Raw genomic sequence first — 17,939 nt, 5'->3', positions numbered from 1 at the left:
CAGTGAAAGGAACTTTGAATGCTCCAGGATACCAAAACATTTTGGACAATTCCATGCTCCCAACCTTGTGGGAACAGTTTGGAGTGAGGCCGTTCTTCTACCAACATGACTGTGCACCAGTGCACAAAGCAAGGTCCATAAAGACATGAATGTCTGGTGTGGATGAACTTGACTGGCCTGCACAGAGTCCTGACCTGAACCCTATAGAACACCTTTGGGATGAATTGGAACCGAGACTGAGATCCAGGTCTTCTCGACCAACATCAGTTTGTGACCTCACCAATGCGCTTTTGGAAGAATGGTCGATTATTCCTATAAACATAATCCGCAACCTTGTGGACAGCCTTCCCAGAAGAGTTGAAACTGTAATAGCTGCAAAAGGTGGACCGACGTCATATTGAACCTTATGGGTTAGGAATGGGATGGCACTTCAAGTTCATATGTGAGTCAAGGCAGGTGGCCAAATACTTTTGGCAATAAAGTGTATATATTTTCACATATTCCTAATTAATGCAATAATTATTATTAGTGCAAAATATAATTATTAAATATATATAATATTTAATTAGCTCTATGAAATAATTACATTTTTACATTAGATAAATAAAATTTTTGAATTCAGATTAATTAATCATATTATTCACAGGTTAATAATAACTCGCAAAAATTAAGTTAAATGGGAAAAAAGAGCTTGATAATTGGACACAAATGTAATTGTATAGTCAGAATGTCATAAATACAGGAGCATTTATTGAATGTTTTGATCAAATGCACGTTGTTTACTTGCTCAAAACTTGGTAACAGTTTTATCTATGGTCTATTTTTTTTAAAGTGAAATTTGTGACATGTGCGGTCAAAATAAATTGTGAATATGCATGATTAAAGCGTTATTTTTGTGTGATTAATTACATGAGTTAACTCATAATTTTTCACGGTCCTATATGTAATGTAATCATAAGTATTATTTGTGCAAAATGGGTTTAATTTTTTTAATAAATATACTTAATATAATCGTAGATTTTATTCATGGGATAATTATGATGTGCACAGTAATTGTAATATTTAAATACTTTTACAGTAAATAAAAAAAAAAAATCATTTTGCATAAAAAAAACTATAGAAAATATGTAGTTATTGTCATTTTTAAATGTATTCAATATTATCTACATTATTCTTATTTATTGTGTGTTCAAAAACTCTAAGCAGGCAGCATTTTTTTAAATATTTTGCTACTTAATTTAATTATCGTTTTTATTTGTGAAAATAATAAATATATGATATTTTAAAATGCTTTAATACATGTATTATTTAATTCAATTACAGTTATGCACAGTAAATAACACATGAAACATTTTTTTTTTCTAAATTAATGTTTCATTCTATGATAAAATGCATTTTTCTTGCCTCGTGCCAAATAGATCTGAAAGAATCACTTTATCGTTGGAAGAAGTTATATTTTTTGAAAAAAAAAAAAAAAATTTAAACTACCATTTTTCATAGCTAGTATGCTACTTCTGAGTAACTCACGATACTTTGCCAGCAATACATATATTACTTGATAATGTGTGATATACTTTGCCTTGACAATAATTGTTGCATTTAACATAGAATGCTGGTGTGTTTATACGCTACAATAAAATATTTTGGCAAATTGCAATATTGACATTTTGTCTAGACCAGGGGTCGGCAACCCAAAATGTTGAAAGAGCCATATTGGACCAAAAATACAAAAACAAATTTGTCTGGAGCCGGCAAAAAATTAAAAGCCATATTACATACAGATAGTGTGTCATGAGATATAAATTGAATTAAGAGGACTTAAAGGAAACTAAATGAGCTCAAATATACCTACAAATGAGGCATAATGATGCAATATGTACATATAGCTAGCCTAAATAGCATGTTAGCATCGATTAGCTTGCAGTCATGCAGTGACCAAATATGCCTGATTAGCACTCCACACAAGTCAATAACATCAACAAAACTCACCTTTGTGCATTCACGCACAACGTTTAAAGTTTGGTGGACAAAATGAGACAGAAAAAGAAGTGGCATAAAACACGTCCTAGAAAGTCAGAGAAAGTTATACATGTAAACAAACTACGGTGAGTTCAAGGACCGCCAAAATTAGTATGACAAAACGGCGCTCGCCAAATACTCGAATCAGTGAAGCATGTTTAATACAAACAGTGTGCTTTATAACAATTAGGGAGGTTTGTGTCATTGTTGTCCTCCTACCAAGTCAAGTATTTCATACGTATATATATATATATATATATATATATATATATATATATATATATATATATATATATATATATATATATATATATACATATACCTCCTGAAAATATGCAAACAAAACTGTGTTTAGATAATTGATACTTCAAACTTGCATAAATAAATATTAAGGAATATAACATAACTTGGCTTCTGAGAGCTTCAAAATGTAATGAATAAAATGCTAAATTAATTTAATAATTAAATATGGTCATTTTAAATGAATTATTATGATCATTTAAAATTAATTATTTCAAATATGTTTATTTTATTGTATAATTCTATGGCTGTATGTAATAAGGAGTCAGAAAAAATACAAATAAAAATACAATTAATTATGATGTTTTTAGCAAAATATAGTGAACATTTATTTAGTTGTTTTTTTTAACTAATAAATATATTTATTTTTAGGTAAGATAAACATAATAATACAATTTATCTCTAGTCTGGATGATTTAGATCTAGTTCTTGTCACCCTGTTGTCCTCCCGTCGTGAAAAAAGGCTGTCCTTACTCAGGTCCGCACGGAGCTGGAGGGGGCGTGGCCTCCAGCTCCGGCTGAAAATCGGGAGATTTTGGGGAGAATATTTGTCTCTGGAGGTTTTCGGGAGAGGCGCTGAATTTCGGGAGTCTCCCGGAAAATTCGGGAGGGTTGGCAAGTACGTTTTCCCCTCATCTTTTTCTATTATTCATACATTTTTGAAAAAGTTCCAGAGAGCCACTAGGGCGGCGCTAAAGAGCCGCATGCAGCTCTAGAGCCGCGGGTTGCCGACCCCTGGTCTAGACCAATAGTATCCAAAATGCGGCCTAAGGCCATTTGCGGCACATCGATCATTTTTCTGTTAGCACTCTAATATTAGCATGCTTAAGTTTTCGTTCATTTTGCAGGTATATACCTCAGTGTCAAATAATGCGACTGAATAGTGGGGAAACACCTGCTGGAAAGTGATGGTGATCGGGAAGAAACGTGAAAGAGACAAGAAATGGAGGAAGGGCGCCACAGATGTGTGGGGCCTGAGGCGATACAAGTCATTATGGTGTAAAGTGCTCCAGTGGTGATGTTGTTGGGGTTGAGCCGAGAGGTCGCCAGCTCCGGGTGTTGTTGAGCCATGATGATACAGTGCTCGCACGCCTACACACAAAGACGGAGGAACATCTGGAATATCTGCCACCTGCCTGGAGGAAGTCATCTCGTTTACACGCGGCACACTAGGGTGTGAGTGTGTGTGTGTGTGTGTGTGTGTGTGTGTGTGTGCGAGCAAATTGTCCCTTTTCGGTCATGCAACCTTCATGCAAGTATGCACTACTGGAGGTAAAAAAAGGACGGCGGACGCACTGCCTAGTGAAGAGAGTGCAAACTAGTGTGTACTGTCGGAGGCAGATATTTACATATATCCGAATTTAAGTGTTACTTCTTTTTATTTCAGAATCATATTACAAAACAGCTAGTGTTTTTCTTCCAATTGTGGTCTTTTGGTTGTCTGCAAAACTGTGTGCTTAACCTTGAATGAGGAATGTTAGAGAGAGAGATAATGGGCATGTGTTTTGACTAGGGAGACTAAAGAGGGGAGAGGGTTTTGTCGGGAGGGCAGACCGTCTTGGCGAGGAAATTGAATGTTCTATGGTGGACTGGTCTCAATGTATATATGCAAAGCTTTGCAAATATATTACAAAATACCTATTCTGTCTCTGGTGGTTTTTCTACTCAGCTTTAAGTGTCGTAAAGAGCTTGGGAGCGACTTGTGACTTGAATTCCCTGGGAGGAACAACTGGTCCAAAACGCAACAGTATCAAAATGTATTTTGATACTTTTCGGTACTTTTCTAAATAAAGGGAACCACAAAAAATTGAATTTATTGGCTTTATTTTTACAAAAAATCTTAGGGTAAATTAAACATAATTTTCTTATTGCAAGTGTGTCCTTAAATAAAGTAGTGAACATACAAGACAACTTGTCTTTTAGTAGTAAGTAAACAAACACAGTTAAAGTTAAAGTACCACTGATAGTCTCACACACACACACACAAGGCTCTTAATTTAGTCAATTCTCTGCAGTATTCTGTTTTCTGCATCGGTCCTCTATTTCTATCCCCACAGTCTCCGCTTGGATAAAACGTCTCTACTCACCATGGAACAAAGTTAAATTCCATGAATACTGAAGCATATAGATTCATTTTTTTTTGTCATTATAAAGATTTTACAACATATTGTAACAATTAGAGATGCTACCTCAGTAGAAGCATTTAAGTCCCATCTTAAAACTCATTTGTATACTCTAGCCTTTAAATAGCCCCCCTGTTAGACCAGTTGATCTGCCGTTTCTTTTCTTTTCTCCTCTGCTCCCCTTTTCCTTGAGGGGGGGGGGGCACAGGTCCGGTGGCCATGGATGAAGTGCTGGCTGTCCAGAGTCGGGACCCGGGGTGGACCGCTCGCCTGTGCATCGGCTGGGAACATCTCTACGCTGCTGACCCGTCTCCGCTCGGGATGGTGTCCTGCTGGCCCCACTATGGACTGGACTCTTACTATTATGTTGGATCCACTATGGACTGGACTCTCACAATATTATGTCAGACCCACTCGACATCCATTGCTTTCGGTCTCCCCTAGAGGGGGGGGGTTACCCACATATGCGGTCCTCTCCAAGGTTTCTCATAGTCATTCACATCGACGTCCCACTGGGGTGAGTTTTTCCTTGCCCGTATGTGGGCTTTGTACCGAGGATGTCGTTGTGGCTTGTGCAGCCCTTTGAGACACTTGTGATTTAGGGCTATATAAATAAAGATTGATTGATTGATGATTGATTGTTGTTCAAAGCACAAAGTGAAACCTAAAAGAAGTATATAAATCAATAAGTACTAAGAAAATAAATGATAATTTATTTATACGTCACATACCCACTTCACATATGCATGCCAAACCTTTAGTGCCTAAAATAATATGCAGTGATCATATCATAAGCCATTCCTGTAGTTTGCCCTCAGTCTCCTCTTAGATACAAATTCTCTCTTTTATAATGGAACAGAGTCACATTCCAGGAAGTCCCTCATTATCCATTGCACTTACACTAGTTAATTCTCCGCAGTCTGTTTTCTTGCTGCCCTCAGTCTCTTCTTGGATAACACTTGTTTCCTTACCGTGGAACACAGTCACTTTCCAAGAAGATCTTGGTTCGCCTCCATTGCACTTATCCCAGTCTATTCTTTTTTTGCTGGACTGATCCATTTTCTTGCTACCCTTAGTCTCCTGTTGGATAAAACTTGTCTATTTTAAAAAGAAACAGTCACATTCCAGGAAGATTGTCATGGTCTACTCTCCATTGTCCACACTTACAGTATTCGCATTAGGCAGTTTTCCCCATGCCCTCAGTCTCCTCTTGGATAAAACACCTTTAGAAAGTAACATAGTCACATTCGGGGAAGGCATTTGTTTTCCATTGCACTTATCCTAGTCTGATCTCTGTAGTATTTTCTTTTCTACAGCGGTCATTGTTGTGAAACTAAAACAAGCCATTTCTGTAGTTTGCCCTCAGTCTCCTCTTAGATAAAACGTCTCTCTGTTATAATGGAACAGAGTCACATTCCCGGAACTCCCTCGTTCTCCATTGCACTTACACTAGTTAATTATCCGCAGTCCCTTTTCTTGCTGCCCTCAGTCTCTTCTTGGATAACACTTGTTTCCTTACCGTGGAACACAGTCAAGATGGTCATGGTCTACTCTCTCTTGTCCACACTTACAGTATTCACATTGGGCGGTTTTCCCGATGCCCTCAGTCTCCTCTTGGATAAATCATTTTTGGCTAACACTTGTTTCCTTTACCGTGGAACACGGTCACTTTCCAAGACGACCTTGGTTCTCCTCCATTGCATTTATCCCAGTCTATTATTATTTGCTGGACTGATCCATTTTCTTGCTGCCCTTAGTCTCCTGTTCGATAAAACTTGTCTCCTTTACAAAGACACACAGTCACATTCCAGGAAGATCGTCATGGTCTACTCGCCATTGTCCACACTTACAGTATTCGCATTAGGCGGTTTTCCCAATACCCTCAGTCTCCTCTTGGATAAATCATTTTTGGCGAACACTTGTTTCCTTACCGTGGAACACAGTCACTTTCCAAGAAGACCTTGTTTCTCCTCCATTGCATTTATCCCAGTCTATTATTCTTTGCTGGACCGATCCATTTTCTTGCTGCCCTTAGTCTCCTGTTGGATAAAACTTGTCTCCTTTCTAAAGACACACAGTCAAATTCCAGGAAGATCGTCATGGTCTACTCGCCATTGTCCACACTTACAGTATTCGCATTAGGCGGTTTTCCCGAAGCCCTCAGTCTCCTCTTGGATAAATCATTTTTGGCTAACACTTGTTTCCTTACCGTGGAACACAGTCACTTTCCAAGAAGACCTTGGTTCTCCTCCATTGCACTTATCCCAGTCTATTCTTCTTTGCTGGACCGATACTTTTTTTTGATGCCCTTAGCCTCCTGTTGGATAAAACCTGTCTCCTTTATAAAGACACACAGTCACATTCCACAAAGATCGTCATGGTCTACTTTCCATTGTCCACACTTATACTATTCGCATTAGGCAGTTTTCCCAATGCCTTCCAGCCCTTTGCTGGACCGATCCGTTTTCTTGCTGCCCTCAGTCTCCTGTTGGATAAAACTTGTCTATTTTAAAAAGAAACAGTCACATTCCAGGAAGATTGTCATGGTCTACTCTCCATTGTCCACACTTACAGTATTCGCATTAGGCCATGCCCTCAGTCTCCTCTTGGATAAAACACCTTTAGAAAGTAACATAGTCACATTCGAGGAAGGCATTTGTTTTCCATTGCACTTATCCTAGTCTGATCTCTGTAGTATTTTCTTTTCTACAGCGGTCATTGTTGTGAAACTAAAACAAGCCATTTCTGTAGTTTGCCCTCAGTCTCCTCTTAGATAAAACGTCTCTCTGTTATAATGGAACAGAGTCACATTCCCGGAACTCCCTCGTTCTCCATTGCACTTACACTAGTTAATTATCCGCAGTCCCTTTTCTTGCTGCCCTCAGTCTCTTCTTGGATAACACTTGTTTCCTTACCGTGGAACACAGTCAAGATGGTCATGGTCTACTCTCCATTGTCCACACTTACAGTATTCACATTGGGCGGTTTTCCCGATGCCCTCAGTCTCCTCTTGGATAAATCATTTTTGGCTAACACTTGTTTCCTTTACCGTGGAACACAGTCACTTTCCAAGACGACCTTGGTTCTCCTCCATTGCATTTATCCCAGTCTATTATTATTTGCTGGACTGATCCATTTTCTTGCTGCCCTTAGTCTCCTGTTCGATAAAACTTGTCTCCTTTACAAAGACACACAGTCACATTCCAGGAAGATCGTCATGGTCTACTCGCCATTGTCCACACTTACAGTATTCGCATTAGGCGGTTTTTCGGTTTTCCCGAAGCCCTCAGTCTCCTCTTGGATAAATCATTTTTGGCTAACACTTGTTTCCTTACCGTGGAACACAGTCACTTTCCAAGAAGACCTTGGTTCTCCTCCATTGCATTTATCCCAGTCTATTATTATTTGCTGGACTGATCCATTTTCTTGCTGCCCTTAGTCTCCTGTTCGATAAAACTTGTCTCCTTTACAAAGACACACAGTCACATTCCAGGAAGATCGTCATGGTCTACTCGCCATTGTCCACACTTACAGTATTCGCATTAGGCGGTTTTCCCGAAGCCCTCAGTCTCCTCTTGGATAAATCATTTTTGGCTAACACTTGTTTCCTTACCGTGGAACACAGTCACTTTCCAAGAAGACCTTGGTTCTCCTCCATTGCACTTATCCCAGTCTATTCTTCTTTGCTGGACCGATACTTTTTTTTGATGCCCTTAGTCTCCTGTTGGATAAAACCTGTCTCCTTTATAAAGACACACAGTCACATTCCACAAAGATCGTCATGGTCTACTTTCCATTGTCCACACTTATACTATTCGCATTAGGCAGTTTTCCCAATGCCTTCCAGCCCTTTGCTGGACCGATCCGTTTTCTTGCTGCCCTCAGTCTCCTGTTGGATAAAACTTGTCTATTTTATAAAGAAACAGTCACATTCCAGGAATACCCTCATGGTCTATTTTCCACTGTCTACACTCAGGGTAGCTGCAGTCTCATCTTGGATAAAAACCTATCTTCTTACTAGTGTCCACCACTATTTCATGTCAGCAAACGGTGCATGAACTATTTTGAAATGGTCAAATTAAAACAACTTAAGAACAGCAAAGGCCTTCAAGCAAAAATGAGAAACTCGAGACCATCTGGCTGCAACCCAGGCTTGTGTGCCTCAAAACAATTGCGTTCATTTGGGTTAATTTATCATGGTGCATAAGCTCAATTGACTATTTTAGCTGGTGTAAATGCCTAATTAACGATGCTGCTTGTGATCGCTGTGCGGGGTTACAGCTTAAACGGGTTAAACGCCGGACATTTTTGCTGCTTAAACACAAGCGGCAAACGGCGATTCGCTGGAAGGATGCCGGGCTTCCATACACGCACGTGACTTGAATGTATTCTAATAACTCCTCAGCAGATGTCTTGCGCAGGACCTCCTTTTGTTGTCCGACCAGCAGGACCTTGCACTTCAGTGGGCTCACTTCACACCGCATTCATTTGCTTGCCAGATTCCAATTTAGGGAAGACGGGGTTACAAAGTCGGGAGGCTCGCTCCTGTCCGTACCTCCCTCCTTCCTCGGCATGTCTTGCAGAGAGGCTGCCACTCGGCACTGTCTGTACAATTAGCGATCTGAATAACCACCCACACCTCCAGTCCCACACTGCGAAGGGTGGGGGCGGAGGAGCTGCCTTTTGTCTCTTGGATGCTGTACAACGAGTCACTTTGGACTTGAATGCAAGCCAGTAACCGTGGTCTAAAAAAGACGGGGTAGAATCACTTTTTGCTTCTTGGGCCCCGTTTACACTAAGGTTATCCGAGGTAAATCCCACCTAACCTTATCCGTGTCCACACACAACAATGCCACCGTTTTAGACCCCCGCCCCCCTCTGTCCGCTGGGGCAACGCGACCTAGTACGCATGTGCGGAAAATGTGCACGTCATAGTCACATCCATACTTGCCAACCCTCCCGATTTTCCCGGGAGACTCCCGAATTTCAGTGGCCCCTCCCAAAAATCTCCCGGGGCAACCATTCTCCCGAATTTTTCCCGATTTCCACCCGGACAACAATATTGGGGGCGTGCCTTAAAGGCACTGCCTTTAGCGTCCTCTCTCACCTGAAAAGGACACTATTATTATATGTCTCCGTTATCCATAGGTTTATCTACAACCCATAAAGTAGGCAGGCACCGAGCTATTTCTCAGCGTGTGTTTATTCCAGCCGGCACGTTAATACGCTGACGCACAACATCCGGATTCCCATCATGCATTGCTTCAAAACTACGGCAAGTAGTAATGTCCAAAAACATAACCAAGACGAAGCAGAAGAACGAAGAAGAGACATGGTGACGACGAGTAAGAAGAAGAAGTACGCTTGCAAGTTCCAAAATGATTGGAAAAAATCATTTCAGTTCATCCAGGACAGCTGGAAGGGGAAGGGGTATGATGCCTGCAATTTTTGTAGATCAGACTTCTCCATTGAACACGGTGGCCGAACAGATATACTCATTCATGAACGGATTATTTATATATACAGGTAAAAGCCAGTAAATTAGAATATTTTGAAATACTTGATTTATTTCAGTAATTGCATTCAAAAGGTGTAACTTGTACATTATATTTATTCATTGCACACAGACTGATGCATTCAAATGTTTATTTCATTTAATTTTGATGATTTGAAGTGGCAACAAATGAAAATCCAAAATTCCGTGTGTCACAAAATTAGAATATTACTTAAGGCTAATAAAAAAAAGGGATTTTTAGAAATGTTGGCCAACTGAAAAGTATGAAAATGAAAAATATGAGCATGTGCAATACTCAATACTTGGTTGGAGCTCCTTTTGCCTCAATTACTGCGTTAATGCGGCGTGGCATGGAGTCGATGAGTTTCTGGCACTGCTCAGGTGTTATGAGAGCGCAGGTTGCTCTGATAGTGGCCTTCAACTCTTCTGCGTTTTTGGGTCTGGCATTCTGCATCTTCCTTTTCACAATACCCCACATATTTTCTATGGGGCTAAGGTCAGGGGAGTTGGCGGGCCAATTTAGAACAGAAATACCATGGTCCGTAAACCAGGCACAGGTAGATTTTGCGCTGTGTGCAGGCGCCAAGTCCTGTTGGAACTTGAAATCTCCATCTCCATAGAGCAGGTCAGCAGCAGGAAGCATGAAGTGCTCTAAAACTTGCTGGTAGACGGCTGCGTTGACCCTGGATCTCAGGAAACAGAGTGGACCGACACCAGCAGATGACATGGCACCCCAAACCATCACTGATGGTGGAAACTTTACACTAGACTTCAGGCAACGTGGATCCTGTGCCTCTCCTGTCTTCCTCCAGACTCTGGGACCTCGATTTCCAAAGGAAATGCAACATTTGCATGGTTGGGTGATGGTTTGGGGTGCCATGTCATCTGCTGGTGTCGGTCCACTCTGTTTCCTGAGATCCAGGGTCAACGCAGCCGTCTACCAGCAAGTTTTAGAGCACTTCATGCTTCCTGCTGCTGACCTGCTCTATGGAGATGGAGATTTCAAGTTCCAACAGGACTTGGCGCCTGCACACAGCGCAAAATCTACCCGTGCCTGGTTTACGGACCATGGTATTTCTGTTCTAAATTGGCCCGCCAACTCCCCTGACCTTAGCCCCATAGAAAATATGTGGGGTATTGTGAAAAGGAAGATGCAGAATGCCAGACCCAAAAACGCAGAAGAGTTGAAGGCCACTATCAGAGCAACCTGGGCTCTCATAACACCTGAGCAGTGCCAGAAACTCATCGACTCCATGCCACGCCGCATTAACGCAGAAATTGAGGCAAAAGGAGCTCCAACCAAGTATTGAGTATTGCACATGCTCATATTTTTCATTTTCATACTTTTCAGTTGGCCAACATTTCTAAAAATCCCTTTTTTGTATTAGCCTTAAGTAATATTCTAATTTTGTGATACACGGAATTTTGGATTTTCATTTGTTGCCACTTCAAATCATCAAAATTAAATGAAATAAACATTTGAATGCATCAGTCTGTGTGCAATGAATAAATATAATGTACAAGTTACACCTTTTGAATGCAATTACTGAAATAAATCAAGTTTTTCAAAATATTCTAATTTACTGGCTTTTACCTGTACATATATATAAGAAATACTTGAAAATATATACACCCCCCGCTACCCCCTCCCCCCCACCTCAACCCCAAGATAGTCACATCCATACTTGCCAACCCTCCCGATTTTCCCGGGAGACTCCCGAATTTCAGTGCCCCTCCCGAAAATCTCCCGGGGCAACCATTCTCTCAAATTTTTCCCGATTTAACACCCGGACAACAATATTGGGGGCGTGCCTTAAAGGCACTGCCTTTAGCGTCCTCTCTCACCTGAACAGGAGACTATTATATACAGTATGTCTCCGTTATCCATATGTTTATCTATAACCCATAATGTAGGCAGGCACGGAGCTATTTCTCAGCCAACACGTTAATACGCTGACGCACAACATCCCGATTCCCATCATGCATTGCTTCAAAACTACGGCAAGTAGTAATGTCCAAAAACATAACAGAGACAAAGCAGAAGAACGAAGAAAAGACATGGCGACGACGAGTAAGAAGAAGACGTACGGTTGCAAGTTCCAAAATGATTGGAAAAAATCATTTCAGTTCATCCAGGACAGCTGGAAGGGGAAGGGGTATGATGCCTGCAATTTTTGTAGATCAGACTTCTCCATTGAACACGGTGGCCGAACTAGATATACTCATTCATGAACGGATTATTTATATATACATATATATAAGAAATACTTGAAAATATATACACCCCCCCGCTACCCCCTCCCCCCCACCTCAACCCCACCATAGTCACATCCATACTTGCCAACCCTCCCGATTTTCCCGGGAGACTCCCGAATTTCAGTGCCCCTCCCAAAAATCTCCCGGGGCAACCATTCTCTCAAATTTTTCCCGATTTCCACCCGGACAACAATATTGGGGGCGTGCCTTAAAGGCACTGCCTTTAGCGTCCTCTCTCACCTGAACAGGAGACTATTATATACAGTATGTCTCCGTTATCCATAGGTTTATCTATAACCCATAATGTAGGCAGGCACGGAGCTATTTCTCAGCCAACACGTTAATACGCTGACGCACAACATCCGGATTCCCATCATGCATTGCTTCAAAACTACGGCAAGTAGTAATGTCCAAAAACATAACAGAGACGAAGCAGAAGAAAAGACATGGCAATGACGAGTAAGAAGAAGACGTACGGTTGCAAGTTCCAAAATGAATGGAAAAAATAATGTCAGTTCATCCAGGAGAGCTCGAAGGGGAAGGGGTATGATGCAAATTTTGTAGATCAGACTTCTCCATTGAACACGGTGGCCGAACGGATATACTCATTCATGAACGGATTATTTATATATATATATATAAGAAATACTTGAAAATATATACACCCCCTCCCTCTCACCCCACCTCAACCCCGCTCCCCCAACCCCGCCCACATCTCCCGAACTTGGTGGTCTTAAGGTTGGCAAGCATGGTCACCTCCAGTGTTGCTTTGTGTGCAAGTTCTTAAATGTAACTTATCTGAACAATATCCAGTGTTGTGGTATTCCAAATAACTGGAATCCAGTGCGCTGTGGGGCCCTATTGTAGTGAATCACACCTGAGCCATCATAAATTAATCAAATCTTTATTAGACACGCAAACAATGTGATAAAGAACATTTTACAACAATCAATCTCGGGATCTAGATATCTGGTCAGGACACTCCTCACTCTTTTGCCTTCACCTTCATTGTCCATTCCTTTTTGGTGACTTTATATACTCTCAGATCATATCAGATCAGATAGGTCTTTATTGTCATTGCACAAGTACAATGAAACTTTGTTTTCAGCACAAACCAGTTCAAGATTAGACAAATAAACAGTGTACAGGGTTACAGATCAGGAACGCTGATGGGTCGCCAAAGGCGCCCCGTAACAGATAAGAAAAAGGCAAAATGCTGGGGAAAAAGATGAGTAAAAAAGTACAATCTAGACTGGGCTCCTAAGGGGGCCTAGTCTGGAGTGGGAAAAAAACCTCCATGCAATGCACACATAAACACGTTTTTTTAGACTGAGGCCGATCTGCAAAAGTTCGACTCCAGGTGTCGTTGAGGAGGGAGGGAGGTCAAAAGCGTCCATCATTGAGGTGTCCTCGGGGGTGTTTTCCAGAACAGCCTGGTCCTGTTTCCACAGCGTCAAGGCCATTCGAGGGAGTCAAATCGTAGATTAGGATGTTTGTTTTCCGCGAGCAGACAAAACAATGACTTGTCTGTTCTATTTGTCCATGCTGGGCGCTCTCAAATTCAATTAAATTTTCCTTGATTTTATCAATGGCCTCGAGAGTCCAGCTGATCATATCCATGTCTGATGTTTAGATTTGAGGACAGCGCAAAGAAAGAGGCTTCAAAAAAGTTCAGACAAGACAAAAACAAAGAGAGCAAGCTGGGAGAAGAGGGAGCGGAAAACCGCCCTCACCAGAGGATAGTCTGGACCTAGACGTTGAGTCCGTGACATACATGGCGGACAATAACTGATACAGTCTGCTTTCTCTGTGTTCCGTAGTTAGTCTTGCCTCGACGGCCAGGTAATACGAAGCACACGCTACCTTTTTTTTTTTATCACATCCACGGTAGCCCGCATTCTCAATGACGCTCCTTCGACAAATGGACGAAGTTTTTCGCTAAGTGGAATAACAGCTGACCCGGACATTGGAAAGTTCTCAAGTGTTGTATCCGAAATAGCTGCAATCGCTTTCTCTTAAGGTATTCATGTGTGATTTCCACAAGCGTCTGTACATGTAGAAGAATGAGAAACACGGGCATGTCTGGATGACTCGCCTTCATATTTCCAGCGGCTAGCTCCGAGTTACGAAACCGCTTTATTATAAAGATGGCTGTGGCGCGGTCTTTCTGGCGTCACTTCCTGAGTGGGAGCGGTCTTTCCGGCGTCACTTCATCTCCGAAATCACTTTGTAAACGATCAATGAGTCCACACAAAGCTAAGTGCCGGAGATTCAAGAAACACACGGCGCACTTACCCGTGTAAAAATTTGTCCGAGGAGGGGAACCTTAAACACTGGTTTAGTGTGGCTGAAACGGGGCTTAGGCTAAAAATTATTATTTGTTTAAGGCAGTGTTTTTCAACCTTTTTTGCGTTGAAAAAATCCGGAGGCACACCACCAGCAGAAATCATAAACTCAGTTGATAGTTAAAAGTCATTGTCGCAATTGTTGGATATGACTTTAAAGCATAACCAAGCATGCATCAATATAGCTCTTCTCTCAAAGTAGGTGTACTATCACCACCTGTCACATCACACCCTGATTTATTTGGACTCTTTTGCTGTTTTCCTGTGTGTAGTGTTTTAGTTCTTGTCTTGCGCTCCTATTTTGGTGGCTTTTTCTCTTTTTTTTGGTATTTTCCTTTAGCAGTTTCATGTCTTATATTTCCTGCATCTACTTTGTTTTAGCATTCAAGAATATTTCAGTTGTTTTTATCCTTCTTTGTTGGGACATTGTTGATTGTCATGTCATGTTCAGATGTACATTGTGGCATACTTGCCAACCTTGAGACCTCCGATTTCGGGAGGTGGGGGGGAAGGGGGGCGTGGTTGGGGGCATGGTTAAGAGGGGAGGAGTATATTTACAGCTAGAATTCACCAAGTCAAGTATTTCATATATATATATATATATATATATATATATATATATATATATATATATATATATATATATATATATATATATATATAAGAAATACTTGACTTTCAGTGAATTCTAGCTATATATATTTATTTTATTATATATATATATATATATATATATATATATATATATATATATATATATATATATATATATATATATATATATATATATATATGTATGTGTGGGGAAAAAAATCACAAGACTATTTCATCTCTACAGGCCTGTTTCATGAGGGGGGGTACCCTCAATCATCAGGAGATTTTAATGGGAGCATTCACATGCCATGGTTTATATAGGGCACAGAGTGGGTGGGTACAGGCTGGCGTAGGGGCGTGGTGATTGGCTCATGTGTTACCTAGGAGGTGTTTCCGTCTGTGGCGGCATGCTGTTACAATTTCGCTGCGCTTGTTGAGGGATGACAGGTCTGGACGGTAAATAATAAACAGTTTCTCTTTCAAGCATAGGTTGCATCTTTTATTACCACTATTGTAAGGTGTGCTGGATGCAAGAATTTGCCATGTTATTGAATATTCAACATTATTGTCTTTGAGGTCCCAAATGTGTTTGCTGAGTTCTGTGGTATTCCGAAGGTTTTGGTTCCTGAAAGAAGCCTTGTGATTGTTCCATCTGGTTTTGAATTCTCCCTCGGTTAATCCTACATATGTGTCGGATGTGTTAATGTCCTTGCGTATTACCTTAGATTGGTAGACAACTGATGTTTGTAAGCACCCCCCCGTTGAGAGGGCAATCAGGTTTCTTTCGACAGTTACAGCCTTTGTTGGTTTTGGAGTCGCTCTGTCCGGGGGCCGACGGCTCATTTGCAATTGTTTTGTTGTGGTTTGAGATGATTTGTCGTATATTGTTCATGCAGCTGTAGCTCACTTTAATGTTGTTCTTGTTGAATACTTTTCTTAGGGTGTTGTCTTTGGGAAAGTGTTTGTCAATCAGATTGAGGAATTTGTGTCCAATGTTAGTTGAGACGTTTTTGCTGTATGGGGGGTTGTACCAGATGATGTCGTTTCGTTTTCTGTTCTTTTTTGGCTGGCTTCCTGGCGTGGGTTCATAGGTGAGGGTGAAATTGTATCCGCTTTCATCAAGGGCTTTTTGGTACGGGGGGGTTGCTTGGTCAAATTCAGCTTTGCTAGATGACAGCATCGATAGCCTTTTATTAATTCCGGTAGGTATTCTTTTCGTGGTGGTGGGTGGGTGGTTGCTGTCATGGTGCACGTATTGGAGTGTTGTGTTGGGTTTCGTGAATGGTTGGTAGCTGTTATTTCTCAGGTTGAAAGTGACGTCAAGGAAGTTGACGGTTTGCTTGTTGGCTTCAATCGTGATCCGTAGGCCGTTCTCTTTGAAAATTTGGCATATGCGCATATATATATATATATATATATATATATATATATATATATATATATATATATATATATATATATATATATATATATATATAATATAATTTATTTCCACATATACACACACATAACACTCATCTACTCATTGTTGAGTTAAGGGTTGAATTGTCCATCCTTCTTCTATTCTCTGTCACTATTTTTCTAACCATGCTGAAAACCCTCTCTGATGATGCATTCTGCTTCGTCTCCTTGTTGTGTGCGCAATTGTGCACTGCACTCTCTAAAAGCCCTAGATGTTACACCCACATAAGAAACCAAGAACTCGCCCTCGATCATTCTACAGTTATAACGTGATTAGGCAGGCACGCTGTTTATATTGTGGGAAAGCGGACGTGAAAACAGGCTGTCGACACGTCACTCAGGTCCGCCTGAATTTCGGGAGATTTTCGGGAGAAAATTTGTCCCGGGAGTTTTTCGGGAGAGGCGCTGAATTTCGGGAGTTTCCCGGAAAATCCGTGAGGGTTGGCAAGTATGCATTGTGGACGCCGCCTTTGCTCCACAGTAAGTCTTTGCTGTCGTCCAGCATTCTGTTTTTGTTTACTTTGCAGCCAGTTCAGTTTTAGTTTCGTTCTGCATTGCCTTCCCTAAGCTTCAATGCCTTTCCTTAAGGGCACCTTTTCTTTATTTTTGGTTTAAGCAGAAGACACCTTTTTACCTGCATTTACAAAGCAATTAGCTACCGGCTGCCACCTACTGATATGGAAGAGTATTACACGGTTACTCTGCCGAGCTCTAGACACTCAACGACAACACATCATTTGCAGACTATAATTACTGGTTTGCAAAAAATGTTTTAACCTAAACATGTGAAATTAGATCATCTCCCACGGCACACCAGACTGTATCTCACTAGCGAAAAACACTGGTTTAGGGGGTTAAACGACTTAGTGTAGACATGGCCTAAAAAGACCGGGTAGAATCACTTTTTGCTTCTTGGTCGTCTGCTGTACCGCATCAAAGCCCCTCATGTCGGAGCATCTTTTAGCTCCGTGGTAGCGCCTCCTTATTAGGGCTGCAAAGCCCCGCAGTTCATTAACACCCAAGCCATGACAAATTTGCACCTTCCTGCTAAGTGATTTGGGTCGAGGCGCGACGATATCGAGAGGTCGGGTGACTGCAGGTGCGACTTCACAGCTCACCTGATGATTGCGAGAGAGAGAGACAGTGCCGAGAGCCAAATTGCATCTCACTTTGTGCCCCCGTCTTTCCACCAAGAAAGGTTAGACTGCTTTTTCTTTGAAATTAGACTCTTGACTTTGAGAGTGTTCACATGCTGGCTAGTGTTGTAAGGCCACTTCGTATGTCAAAAGGCAGCACTGAGTGAAAGGGAAGCATCTCTTTTCTTAG

Source organism: Nerophis lumbriciformis, linkage group LG08, assembly GCF_033978685.3.
Source record: "Nerophis lumbriciformis linkage group LG08, RoL_Nlum_v2.1, whole genome shotgun sequence".
Lineage (NCBI taxonomy): Eukaryota > Metazoa > Chordata > Actinopteri > Syngnathiformes > Syngnathidae > Nerophis > Nerophis lumbriciformis.
Note: the sequence above shows the minus strand (reverse complement) of the source record.